Genomic DNA, 14,182 nt, shown 5'->3' with positions numbered 1-14,182 from the left:
GGTGCCGATTTGGTAATATGTTGTACATTTACTCTCAAGATGTACGCTTCGGCCCCTTATTCAGGGGCTCAAGCTATTACCAGCAAGAACAATCCTCATCCAGACTTGAACTCGAAACACCCGGAGGCGAACGGTTTAACTAATAAGTGCACCAGTCTTGAATCCATGCGTCGGTGGAAACAATGCCGGCGTGTTGCATGTATTAGCTCTGAACTTAGCGAGTGATTGCCTTGCAGCTGTCGAACTGAGCGTAGAGCGTGATTATCGCTCACTTGAACCATGTTGAATGGCTCTTTGGTGTAGGGTAAGGCACCAATTTGTTGGGGCGTAACGGTCACCACCAACTTAAGACTTGCTTATAGGCATTTCAACGTTTTCAACTCTTAAATCGACCGTGTTTCATTATCATCTCTTCTTCTTATTAAATGCATCGAGTTCGTTCCATTGGGTAGTTCGCGTGGCGAACGGTTTGATGCAGCCCCCCGGGGGGGACCACGGCACTTTACACCGGGCATGGTGTATGCGCAACCTACAGATCACCAATATATTTGTGATCGATAATGCACACTTCTTACACGACTGACCAGTCGACAGCGCTGCCTTCCTATTATGCGTGTGTAAACCGATGTTGGGCTGCTCAACATCTTTCACGGTTACATCACTTGCACCCGAACCCATGGTGCCGATTTGGTAATATGTTGTACATGGTCTCAAGATGTACGCTTCGACCCCTTATTCAGGGGCTCAAGCTATTACCAGCAAGAACAATCCTCATCCAGACTTGAACTCGAAACACCCGGAGGCGAACGGTTTAACTAATAAGTGCACCAGTCTTGAATCCATGCGTCGGTGGAAACAATGCCGGCATGTTGCATGTATTAGCTCTGAACATAGCGAGTGATTGCCTTGTAGCTGTCGAACTGAGCGTAGAATGTGATTATCGCTCACTTGAAAGGGTCAAGCCCTTTCGAGTCGTCCGGTTTTTACGCCAGACGACTCGGTTCACCATCTTTCGGGAAGGGACCGTCTCGGTCGCAAGCTGCTCCGGTCCCCAAACAACCTGCGACAAATGATAGGAAATGCCGACATCAATACGTGTTCAGTTTGGTTTATCGCTCATAGGTCTTTTTGACCATCGATCCCTGATTATAACTCTCAATTAAACAGTCAGGAGAGTAAGGCATGCCCATCGATATCTCATCGACAGGCGATACCGCAAGAACGGCCAACGACACATCAGGTGATCGATTATTGCTACGACTTTTGCTTAATCGTTTCCACTCCTTAGAGAAAGAAACCCCCGGGGACCGTCTCGGTCGCAAGCTGCTCCGGTCCCTAAACAACCTGCGACAAATGATAGGAAATGCCGACATCAATATGTGTTCAGTTTGGTTTATCGCTCATTGGTCTGTTTGACCATCGATCCCTGATTAAACTCTCAGTAATCCAGTCGGGAGAGTAAGGCATGCCCATCGATATCTCATCGACAGGCGATACCGCTTGAACGGCCAACGACACATCAGAGGATCGTATCTTGCTACAACTTTTGCTTAATCGTTTCTTCTCCTTGGAGAAAGAAACCCCCGGGGACCGTCTCGGTCGCAAGCTGCTCCGGTCCCTAAACAACCTGCGACAAATGATAGGAAATGCCGACATCAATACGTGTTCAGTTTGGTTTATCGCTCATAGGTCTTTTTGACCATCGATCCCTGATTATAACTCTCAATTAAACAGTCAGGAGAGTAAGGCATGCCCATCGATATCTCATCGACAGGCGATACCGCAAGAACGGCCAACGACACATCAGAGGATCGTATCTTGCTACAACTTTTGCTTAATCGTTTCTTCTCCTTGGAGAAAGAAACCCCCGGGGACCGTCTCGGCCGCAAGCTGCTCCGGTCCCTAAACAACCTGCGGCATCAAATGATAGGAAAAGCCGACATCAATACGTGTTCAGTTTGGTTTATCGCTCATTGGTCTTGTTTGACCATCGATCCCTGATTAATACTCTCAATTAGAAGGTCGGTAGAGTAAGGCATGCCCATCGATATCTCATCGACAGGCGATACCGCATGAACGGCCAACGACACATCAGAGGATCGTATCTTGCTACAACTCTTGCTTAATAGTTTCCACTCCTTGGAGAAAGAAACCCCCGGGGACCGTCTCGGCCGCAAGTTGCTCCGGTCCCTAAACAACCTGCGGCATCAAATGATAGGAAAAGCCGACATCAATACGTGTTCAGTTTGGTTTATCGCTCATAGGTCTGTTTGACCATCGATCCTAGAATTCAACTTTCGAGTAAGGCATGCCCGTCGATATCTCATCGATAGGCGATACCGGTAGAACGGCCAACGACACACATCTAGGATCGCATTTACTCTTCCTTGGATGGATAACCAATACCCTAGGACCGTTTCATCGCGAGCTGCTCCGGTCCTCAAACAACTCGCGAACCACCGATAGGATGATATTAGGAATGGCCGACTTTCATCCTTTAACTCTCAGTTCTGCTTACCAAAACATAGGTACTTGGACCTTAAAGACCACTATATGTTCCCCGATCGGGGGCAATCGGAACGTCTATCCATCATCAACATCGTTTCACTCATTCCGAACCACCAAATTGGACAGACAGTACCATATTCACCAACCGATTGCTTCAACTTCGCAAACTGTATGGTAAGTTCTACTAATTTCACATCTTACCATCGACTAATAGTGCATAAATCCACTTGGAAATCACTTTTCCTTGGTCCTCGGACCTTCTACGACAACGTCCAACAAATATCCGAAGTCGTTTCCCAACTTAGACCAAGCATTTCGTATCTTTACTTCTAATCGATTTTTTCTCTCATAATTGACGATCAAAATCTAAAAACCACATTTTGAGCCAGAAGCAGTCGTCCGATCGTCCTGGGGGTAGTCTCAATCGATTTAGAAGGGCCCAATTCATAAAGATACGTACTCAGTCAAATTCATGCTTCTGGCTCACCTACCCCCTATATAGAAAACGAAAGCGTACAGGCGTGGAAAACGTGCCATTTTTCTCCATCACGGACTTTTTTTTTCTCGTTGCACCGACTCTAGTAAAAAAGTGAAATTTTTTACTAGTTACCAACTTTTGCAAATTATCATCGGATATCACTTTTCATGGTCTATAGTAAGTTCTTATCACGTTTTAGTAGTTTTTGAAAAAAAAATTTTTTTGAACTTTTCAAAATTTTTCAAAACAAAGTTTTTGTAGGCGGTTTTGTGTATGGAGGGTTACTAGTCTCGGGGTCACTGTTTGACCAAAAAACCACTATATATCATTCGAAAGGTAATTTCAAGGGCTACAAAAAATTGTTCTACGGCACCCCCCTCCGACGTCTAGTATTCGAGTTATTGGCCAAAAACCATCACTTGAGCGATTTTTCGTTCAGGGTACCCGACTCTAGTAAAAAAGTGAAATTTTTCTCGATTGACCAAGTGTTGCAAATGACCATCGGATTTCACTTTTTATGGTCTATAGTGAGTTCTGATCACGATTTGGTACTTTTTGAAAAAATTTTTTTGACGCACTTTTCAAAATTTTGCAAAACCAAAACTTTTTAGGCGGTTTTGTGTATGGAGGGTTACTAGTCTCGGGGTCACTGTTTGACCAAAAAACCACTATATATCATTCGAAAGGTAATTTCAAGGGCTACCAAAAATTGTTCCACGACACCCCCCTGCGACGTCTAGTATTCGAGTTATTAGCCAAAAACCGCAACTTAAGCGGTTTTTCGTCCAGGGTACCCGACTCTAGTAAAATGATGCGATTTTTACTAGTCTAGGGAACTTTTTGGCCAAAAATCAAGTATATGTCATTCGATAGATAATTTCAAGGGCTACCAAAAATTGTTCCACGACACCCCCCTCCGACGTCTAGTATTAGAGTTATTAGCCAAAAACCGCAACTATAGCGGTTTTTCGTCCAGGGTACCCGACTCTAGTAAAATGATGCGATTTTTACTAGTCTAGGGAACTTTTTGGCCAAAAATCAAGTATATGTCATTCGATAGATAATTTCAAGGGCTACCAAAAATTGTTCCACGACACCCCCCTGCGACGTCTAGTATTCGAGTTATTAGCCAAAAACCGCAATTATAGCGGTTTTTCGTCCAGGGTACCCGACTCTAGTAAAATGATGCGATTTTTACTAGTCTAGGGAACTTTTTGGCCAAAAATCAAGTATATGTCATTCGATAGATAATTTCAAGGGCTACCAAAAATTGTTCCACGACACCCCCCTGCGACGTCTAGTATTCGAGTTATTAGCCAAAAACCATTCATACTTGAGCATTTTGCTCATTTTGCCTGTACGGGTACCGGGGACTAGTAAAATCAGGCCAATTTTACTAGAGTAGGGGTCCTTTTTGGTCAAAAAAACAACTTTTGCTCGTTCGATAGGGAATCGATAGGGCAACAAAAAATCGTTCTACGACCCCCCCTTCCGATGTCTAGTATTCGAGTTATGGGCCAAAAACAGTTTATAGCTAATTTTTCACTCGATTTTTCACCAAGTATCGCACATTACTCCGGTTCTATACATTGGATCGTCAATCTTTAAGATTTTATGGGTAGTTCCAACTGTTTGCTACATTTCATCCATACATCACCAACCGATTCAATGTCTGTGCTAGAAGTTATTAGAGGAATAAAAAAAATTACCCTTGGCTTTGGACCGTACAATTTTACCCATTTTTGGCCCATATTTGCCCCATAGCTCCGCCGGTATCCAAGATATGGCCACACTTTCTTCTGGCCATGGGTAGATGGCACTTGTGGCTAGATTTCTTCCATGCACCACTAATCGCTACCATGTCTGTGGCCGGAGCTATTCGACGAACAACCATCGCATTTACCTAGGTACTTTTTCGGATTTTTGGTCCAACTTGCACCATTTTTGGCCCATATTTGCCCCATAGCTCCGCCGGTATCCAAGATATGGCCACACTTTGTTCTGGCCATGGGTAGATGGCACTTGTGGCTAGATTTCTTCCATGCACCACTAATCGCTACCATGTCTGTGGCCGGAGCTATTCGACGAACAACCATCGCATTTACCTAGGTACTTTTTCGGATTTTTGGTCCAACTTGCACCATTTTTGGCCCATATTTGCCCCATAGCTCCGCCGGTATCCAAGATATGGCCACACTTTCTTCTGGCCATGGGTAGATGGCACTTGTGGCTAGATTTCTTCCATGCACCACTAATCGCTACCATGTCTGTGGCCGGAGCTATTCACGAAAGCGCCTCGCGCACTTGGTCGGATTTTTGGTCCACCTGGCACCATTGTTGGCCCGTATTTGCCCCATAGCTCCGCCGGTATCCAAGATATGGCCACACTTTGTTCTGGCCATGGGTAGATGGCACTTGTGGCTAGATTTCTTCCATGCACCACTAATCGCTACCATGTCTCTGGCCGGAGCTATTCGACGAACAACCATCGCATTTACCTAGGTACTTTTTCGGATTTTTGGTCCAACTTGCACCATTTTTGGCCCATATTTGCCCCATAGCTCCGCCGGTATCCAAGATATGGCCACACTTTCTTCTGGCCATGGGTAGATGGCACTTGTGGCTAGATTTCTTCCATGCACCACTAATCGCTACCATGTCTGTGGCCGGAGCTATTCGACGAACAACCATCGCATTTACCTAGGTACTTTTTCGGATTTTTGGTCCAACTTGCACCATTTTTGGCCCATATTTGCCCCATAGCTCCGCCGGTATCCAAGATATGGCCACACTTTCTTCTGGCCATGGGTAGATGGCACTTGTGGCTAGATTTCTTCCATGCACCACTAATCGCTACCATGTCTGTGGCCGGAGCTATTCACGAAAGCGCCTCGCGCACTTGGTCGGATTTTTGGTCCACCTGGCACCATTGTTGGCCCGTATTTGCCCCATAGCTCCGCCGGTATCCAAGATATGGCCACACTTTGTTCTGGCCATGGGTAGATGGCACTTGTGGCTAGATTTCTTCCATGCACCACTAATCGCTACCATGTCTCTGGCCGGAGCTATTCGACGAACAACCATCGCATTTACCTAGGTACTTTTTCGGATTTTTGGTCCACCTGGCACCATTGTTGGCCCGTATTTGCCCCATAGCTCCGCCGGTATCCAAGATATGGCCACACTTTCTTCTGGCCATGGGTAGATGGCACTTGTGGCTAGATTTCTTCCATGCACCACTAATCGCTACCATGTCTGTGGCCGGAGCTATTCGACGAACAACCATCGCATTTACCTAGGTACTTTTTCGGATTTTTGGTCCAACTTGCACCATTTTTGGCCCATATTTGCCCCATAGCTCCGCCGGTATCCAAGATATGGCCACACTTTCTTCTGGCCATGGGTAGATGGCACTTGTGGCTAGATTTCTTCCATGCACCACTAATCGCTACCATGTCTGTGGCCGGAGCTATTCGACGAACAACCATCGCATTTACCTAGGTACTTTTTCGGATTTTTGGTCCAACTTGCACCATTTTTGGCCCATATTTGCCCCATAGCTCCGCCGGTATCCAAGATATGGCCACACTTTCTTCTGGCCATGGGTAGATGGCACTTGTGGCTAGATTTCTTCCATGCACCACTAATCGCTACCATGTCTGTGGCCGGAGCTATTCACGAAAGCGCCTCGCGCACTTGGTCGGATTTTTGGTCCACCTGGCACCATTGTTGGCCCGTATTTGCCCCATAGCTCCGCCGGTATCCAAGATATGGCCACACTTTGTTCTGGCCATGGGTAGATGGCACTTGTGGCTAGATTTCTTCCATGCACCACTAATCGCTACCATGTCTCTGGCCGGAGCTATTCGACGAACAACCATCGCATTTACCTAGGTACTTTTTCGGATTTTTGGTCCACCTGGCACCATTGTTGGCCCGTATTTGCCCCATAGCTCCGCCGGTATCCAAGATATGGCCACACTTTCTTCTGGCCATGGGTAGATGGCACTTGTGGCTAGATTTCTTCCATGCACCACTAATCGCTACCATGTCTGTGGCCGGAGCTATTCGACGAACAACCATCGCATTTACCTAGGTACTTTTTCGGATTTTTGGTCCAACTTGCACCATTTTTGGCCCATATTTGCCCCATAGCTCCGCCGGTATCCAAGATATGGCCACACTTTCTTCTGGCCATGGGTAGATGGCACTTGTGGCTAGATTTCTTCCATGCACCACTAATCGCTACCATGTCTGTGGCCGGAGCTATTCGACGAACAACCATCGCATTCACCTTCTCGTTGCACTTCTTCGGGAATTTGGTGCAACCAAGTTTTCACTATAACTTGGTCATTTTCCGTCCATCGGACATGCGGTTTTGGGTGTCGATACTTGACACCGCGCGCTACAATATGTTCCTCCACGACCATGTGGTCCGATGCTTCCAACAGGAGCTATTCGAGGAGTACCGATTTTTCACCATTAAAAATGCTCGTTTTTGCACCAACTTTTGCCTATAACTCAGGCTGTATCGATCGGATCTTCAATCTTGAAAAAGTTTTGGATAGGTGGCATCAAATGCTACATTTCGTTCTTCCACGTCAACTTTGTCCGATGTCTAGCAAAAAAGTTATTCGCGAACCAAGTCCAGAACCCATGCAATGGCTGCCCACATTGCATACATCACGGCGGTTAACTCTCGTTACTCTATACCGAGGACTTGGTACTTTTTCAGGCATTCGTTGCTACTTCTCGGTTCATGATATTCGTTTACGGTCTTCACTAGGGCATTTGGTGCTCCTTATCGGTTCATGATATTCGTTTACGGTCTTCACTAGGGCATTTGGTGCTCCTTATCGGTTCATGATATTCGTTTACGGTCTTCACTAGGGCATTTGGTGCTCCTTATCGGTTCATGATATTCGTTTACGGTCTTCACTAGGGCATTTGGTAATGGGCTTCCCACTTTCTACTGATCGATCCATACTCACTTGCGTGCACCTAGCCTAGGAAGGTTTCCTTGGGCTTCCCATCTTTCTACTGATCGATCCATACTCACTTGCGTGCACCTAGCCTAGGAAGGTTTCCTATGGCTTCCCATCTTTCTACTGATCGATCCATACTCACTTGCGTGCACCTAGCCTAGGAAGGTTTCCTTGGGCTTCCCATCTTTCTACTGATCGATCCATACTCACTTGCGTGCACCTAGCCTAGGAAGGTTTCCTTGGGCTTCCCATCTTTCTACTGATCGATCCATACTCACTTGCGTGCACCTAGCCTAGGAAGGTTTCCTATGGCTTCCCATCTTTCTACTGATCGATCCATACTCACTTGCGTGCACCTAGCCTAGGAAGGTTTCCTTGGGCTTCCCATCTTTCTACTGATCGATCCATACTCACTTGCGTGCACCTAGCCTAGGAAGGTTTCCTATGGCTTCCCATCTTTCTACTGATCGATCCATACTCACTTGCGTGCACCTAGCCTAGGAAGGTTTCCTTGGGCTTCCCATCTTTCTACTGATCGATCCATACTCACTTGCGTGCACCTAGCCTAGGAAGGTTTCCTATGGCTTCCCATCTTTCTACTGATCGATCCATACTCACTTGCGTGCACCTAGCCTAGGAAGGTTTCCTATGGCTTCCCATCTTTCTACTGATCGATCCATACTCACTTGCGTGCACCTAGCCTAGGAAGGTTTCCTTGGGCTTCCCATCTTTCTACTGATCGATCCATACTCACTTGCGTGCACCTAGCCTAGGAAGGTTTCCTATGGCTTCCCATCTTTCTACTGATCGATCCATACTCACTTGCGTGCACCTAGCCTAGGAAGGTTTCCTTGGGCTTCCCATCTTTCTACTGATCGATCCATACTCACTTGCGTGCACCTAGCCTAGGAAGGTTTCCTATGGCTTCCCATCTTTCTACTGATCGATCCATACTCACTTGCGTGCACCTAGCCTAGGAAGGTTTCCTATGGCTTCCCATCTTTCTACTGATCGATCCATACTCACTTGCGTGCACCTAGCCTAGGAAGGTTTCCTATGGCTTCCCATCTTTCTACTGATCGATCCATACTCACTTGCGTGCACCTAGCCTAGGAAGGTTTCCTTGGGCTTCCCATCTTTCTACTGATCGATCCATACTCACTTGCGTGCACCTAGCCTAGGAAGGTTTCCTTGGGCTTCCCATCTTTCTACTGATCGATCCATACTCACTTGCGTGCACCTAGCCTAGGAAGGTTTCCTTGGGCTTCCCATCTTTCTACTGATCGATCCATACTCACTTGCGTGCACCTAGCCTAGGAAGGTTTCCTTGGGCTTCCCATCTTTCTACTGATCGATCCATACTCACTTGCGTGCACCTAGCCTAGGAAGGTTTCCTATGGCTTCCCATCTTTCTACTGATCGATCCATACTCACTTGCGTGCACCTAGCCTAGGAAGGTTTCCTATGGCTTCCCATCTTTCTACTGATCGATCCATACTCACTTGCGTGCACCTAGCCTAGGAAGGTTTCCTATGGCTTCCCATCTTTCTACTGATCGATCCATACTCACTTGCGTGCACCTAGCCTAGGAAGGTTTCCTTGGGCTTCCCACTTTCTACTGATCGATCCATACTCACTTGCGTGCACCTAGCCTAGGAAGGTTTCCTATGGCTTCCCATCTTTCTACTGATCGATCCATACTCACTTGCGTGCACCTAGCCTAGGAAGGTTTCCTATGGCTTCCCATCTTTCTACTGATCGATCCATACTCACTTGCGTGCACCTAGTCTAGGAAGGTTTCCTATGGCTTCCCATCTTTCTACTGATCGATCCATACTCACTTGCGTGCACCTAGCCTAGGAAGGTTTCCTATGGCTTCCCATCTTTCTACTGATCGATCCATACTCACTTGCGTGCACCTAGCCTAGGAAGGTTTCCTATGGCTTCCCATCTTTCTACTGATCGATCCATACTCACTTGCGTGCACCTAGCCTAGGAAGGTTTCCTATGGCTTCCCATCTTTCTACTGATCGATCCATACTCACTTGCGTGCACCTAGCCTAGGAAGGTTTCCTTGGGCTTCCCATCTTTCTACTGATCGATCCATACTCACTTGCGTGCACCTAGCCTAGGAAGGTTTCCTATGGCTTCCCATCTTTCTACTGATCGATCCATACTCACTTGCGTGCACCTAGCCTAGGAAGGTTTCCTATGGCTTCCCATCTTTCTACTGATCGATCCATACTCACTTGCGTGCACCTAGCCTAGGAAGGTTTCCTTGGGCTTCCCATCTTTCTACTGATCGATCCATACTCACTTGCGTGCACCTAGCCTAGGAAGGTTTCCTTGGGCTTCCCACTTTCTACTGATCGATCCATACTCACTTGCGTGCACCTAGCCTAGGAAGGTTTCCTATGGCTTCCCATCTTTCTACTGATCGATCCATACTCACTTGCGTGCACCTAGCCTAGGAAGGTTTCCTATGGCTTCCCATCTTTCTACTGATCGATCCATACTCACTTGCGTGCACCTAGTCTAGGAAGGTTTCCTATGGCTTCCCATCTTTCTACTGATCGATCCATACTCACTTGCGTGCACCTAGCCTAGGAAGGTTTCCTATGGCTTCCCATCTTTCTACTGATCGATCCATACTCACTTGCGTGCACCTAGCCTAGGAAGGTTTCCTATGGCTTCCCATCTTTCTACTGATCGATCCATACTCACTTGCGTGCACCTAGCCTAGGAAGGTTTCCTATGGCTTCCCATCTTTCTACTGATCGATCCATACTCACTTGCGTGCACCTAGCCTAGGAAGGTTTCCTTGGGCTTCCCATCTTTCTACTGATCGATCCATACTCACTTGCGTGCACCTAGCCTAGGAAGGTTTCCTATGGCTTCCCATCTTTCTACTGATCGATCCATACTCACTTGCGTGCACCTAGCCTAGGAAGGTTTCCTATGGCTTCCCATCTTTCTACTGATCGATCCATACTCACTTGCGTGCACCTAGCCTAGGAAGGTTTCCTATGGCTTCCCATCTTTCTACTGATCGATCCATACTCACTTGCGTGCACCTAGCCTAGGAAGGTTTCCTATGGCTTCCCATCTTTCTACTGATCGATCCATACTCACTTGCGTGCACCTAGCCTAGGAAGGTTTCCCTTCGGTACCGACTTCCATCTACGCACTCGATATAACCTAGGTACTTGGTACCGATGTTGGTTAACACTCAAGCATTTCTTGCATCCTGCGTGCAAGGTACCAATTTTCACTTCTTAGGTACGTTTATGGGCCCGCATTAATCCAATATCGCTCCGATGGCCTTTCGCATTATTTCATCCGATAGCCCTTGCCAAAAGCTACCAAAAGTTCCTCCACGGCCATGTGCTCCGACGCTTAGTTTAGGAAATATTCGAAAAAATTCAAAATAGGAAGCATTTTCTTATTGGAAAATCACCTTAAATCGATGGCCATTTTTTGGGCAAAAACTTTAACGTCTTCCCGACTTTGCGGGAATTGCGAATTTTAGGCACCCAGAGAAAATCTTTTACTTTAAGGGGGCGGCCGCGAAGTTGCCCGAAGTCTCGGACACAAAAATTCTCAAGTTCCCCACTCTAGTAAATCGCCCTATGAGTATCTCCTGGCCCGCGAGCTCTGCGAGCGGGCCAGCTTCGGCGATTTTTGCCTTTTCGCCTAGGCGGTTCTTCTACGAAATTGGTCCACAGCTTTTGCTCAGAAAGCTAGCATTTGTTGCAACAGTTAGGTACTTGGTACCACATTTTGGTATCCATTTGGGCATTTGTGGCAACTACTCGGTACTTTGGCCCACATTTCGCTCTACTCGGGCTTCTATGGTGGTACTTGTCGGTACTTCTGGCCAACTTAGGCCAATTGGGTGCAACTTGTGGGTACTCTGTGGGTACTTTAGGGCGTATTGTGTCTTTCGGGTGAACCTTCGCTATACTTCATGGGTACTGATGGCCAACTTAGGAACATTCAGTGCAACCTTTGGGCCTAAGGAAATTTGTCCAACTCTTTGGACTTAGAAAATTTTCTGGACTTAGAAAATTTTTTGGACTTGTAAAAATTTTCAAATGTTCAATTTGGCCCACATTTCGCTCTACTCGGGCCTCTATGGTGCTACTTGGCGGTACTTTTGGCCAACTTAGGCCAATTGGGTGCTCTTTGTGGATACTCTATCGGTACTTTTGGCCAACTTAGGCCAATGGGGTGCTATATGTGGGTGCTCTATCGGTACTTTTGGCCATGTTAGGCCCATTCGGTGCTATATGTGGGTGCTCTATCGGTACTTTTGGCCAACTTAGGCCAACTCAGTGCTACTTGTGGGTGCTCTATCGGTACTTTTGGCCAACTTAGGCCAACTGGGTGCTATTTGTGGGTACTCTATCGGTACTTTTGGCCAACTTAGGCCAACTCAGTGCTTCTTGTGGGTACTCTATCGGTACTTTTGGCCAACTTAGGCCAACTCAGTGCTACTTGTGGGTACTCTATCGGTACTTTTGGCCAACTTAGGCCAACTGGGTGCTATTTGTGGGTACTCTATCGGTACTTTTGGCCAACTTAGGCCAACTCAGTGCTTCTTGTGGGTACTCTATCGGTACTTTTGGCCAACTTAGGCCAACTCAGTGCTTCTTGTGGGTACTCTATCGGTACTTTTGGCCAACTTAGGCCAATGGGGTGCTATATGTGGGTGCTCTATCGGTACTTTTGGCCATGTTAGGCCCATTCGGTGCTATATGTGGGTGCTCTATCGGTACTTTTGGCCAACTTAGGCCAACTCAGTGCTACTTGTGGGTGCTCTATCGGTACTTTTGGCCAACTTAGGCCAACTGGGTGCTATTTGTGGGTACTCTATCGGTACTTTTGGCCAACTTAGGCCAACTCAGTGCTTCTTGTGGGTACTCTATCGGTACTTTTGGCCATCTTAGGCCAATTGGGTGCTATTTGTGGGTACTCTATCGGTACTTTTGGCCAACTTAGGCCAATGGGGTGCTATATGTGGGTGCTCTATCGGTACTTTTGGCCATGTTAGGCCCATTCGGTGCTATATGTGGGTGCTCTATCGGTACTTTTGGCCAACTTAGGCCAACTCAGTGCTACTTGTGGGTGCTCTATCGGTACTTTTGGCCAACTTAGGCCAACTGGGTGCTATTTGTGGGTACTCTATCGGTACTTTTGGCCAACTTAGGCCAACTCAGTGCTTCTTGTGGGTACTCTATCGGTACTTTTGGCCATCTTAGGCCAATTGGGTGCTATTTGTGGGTACTCTATCGGTACTTTTGGCCAACTTAGGCCAATGGGGTGCTATATGTGGGTGCTCTATCGGTACTTTTGGCCATGTTAGGCCCATTCGGTGCTATATGTGGGTGCTCTATCGGTACTTTTGGCCAACTTAGGCCAACTCAGTGCTACTTGTGGGTGCTCTATCGGTACTTTTGGCCAACTTAGGCCAACTGGGTGCTATTTGTGGGTACTCTATCGGTACTTTTGGCCAACTTAGGCCAATGGGGTGCTATATGTGGGTGCTCTATCGGTACTTTTGGCCATGTTAGGCCCATTCGGTGCTATATGTGGGTGCTCTATCGGTACTTTTGGCCAACTTAGGCCAACTCAGTGCTACTTGTGGGTGCTCTATCGGTACTTTTGGCCAACTTAGGCCAACTGGGTGCTATTTGTGGGTACTCTATCGGTACTTTTGGCCAACTTAGGCCAACTCAGTGCTTCTTGTGGGTACTCTATCGGTACTTTTGGCCATCTTAGGCCAATTGGGTGCTATTTGTGGGTACTCTATCGGTACTTTTGGCCAACTTAGGCCAACTCAGTGCTACTTGTGGGTGCTCTATCGGTACTTTTGGCCAACTTAGGCCAACTGGGTGCTATTTGTGGGTACTCTATCGGTACTTTTGGCCAACTTAGGCCAACTCAGTGCTTCTTGTGGGTACTCTATCGGTACTTTTGGCCAACTTAGGCCCATTCGGTGCTATTTGTGGGTACTCTATCGGTACTTTTGGCCAACTTAGGCCCATTCGGTGCTATTTGTGGGTACTCTATCGGTACTTTTGGCCAACTTAGGCCAACTCAGTGCTACTTGTGGGTACTCTATCGGTACTTTTGGCCAACTTAGGCCAACGCGGTGCTATTTGTGGGTACTCTATCGGTACTTTGGGACATATTATGTCCTTCGGGTGAA

This window comes from Anopheles funestus, assembly GCF_943734845.2.
Source record: "Anopheles funestus chromosome X unlocalized genomic scaffold, idAnoFuneDA-416_04 X_unloc_106, whole genome shotgun sequence".
Taxonomy (NCBI): Eukaryota; Metazoa; Arthropoda; class Insecta; order Diptera; family Culicidae; genus Anopheles; species Anopheles funestus.
The sequence above is the reverse complement of the archived record's forward strand: the minus strand, read 5'-3'. Positions refer to the sequence as shown.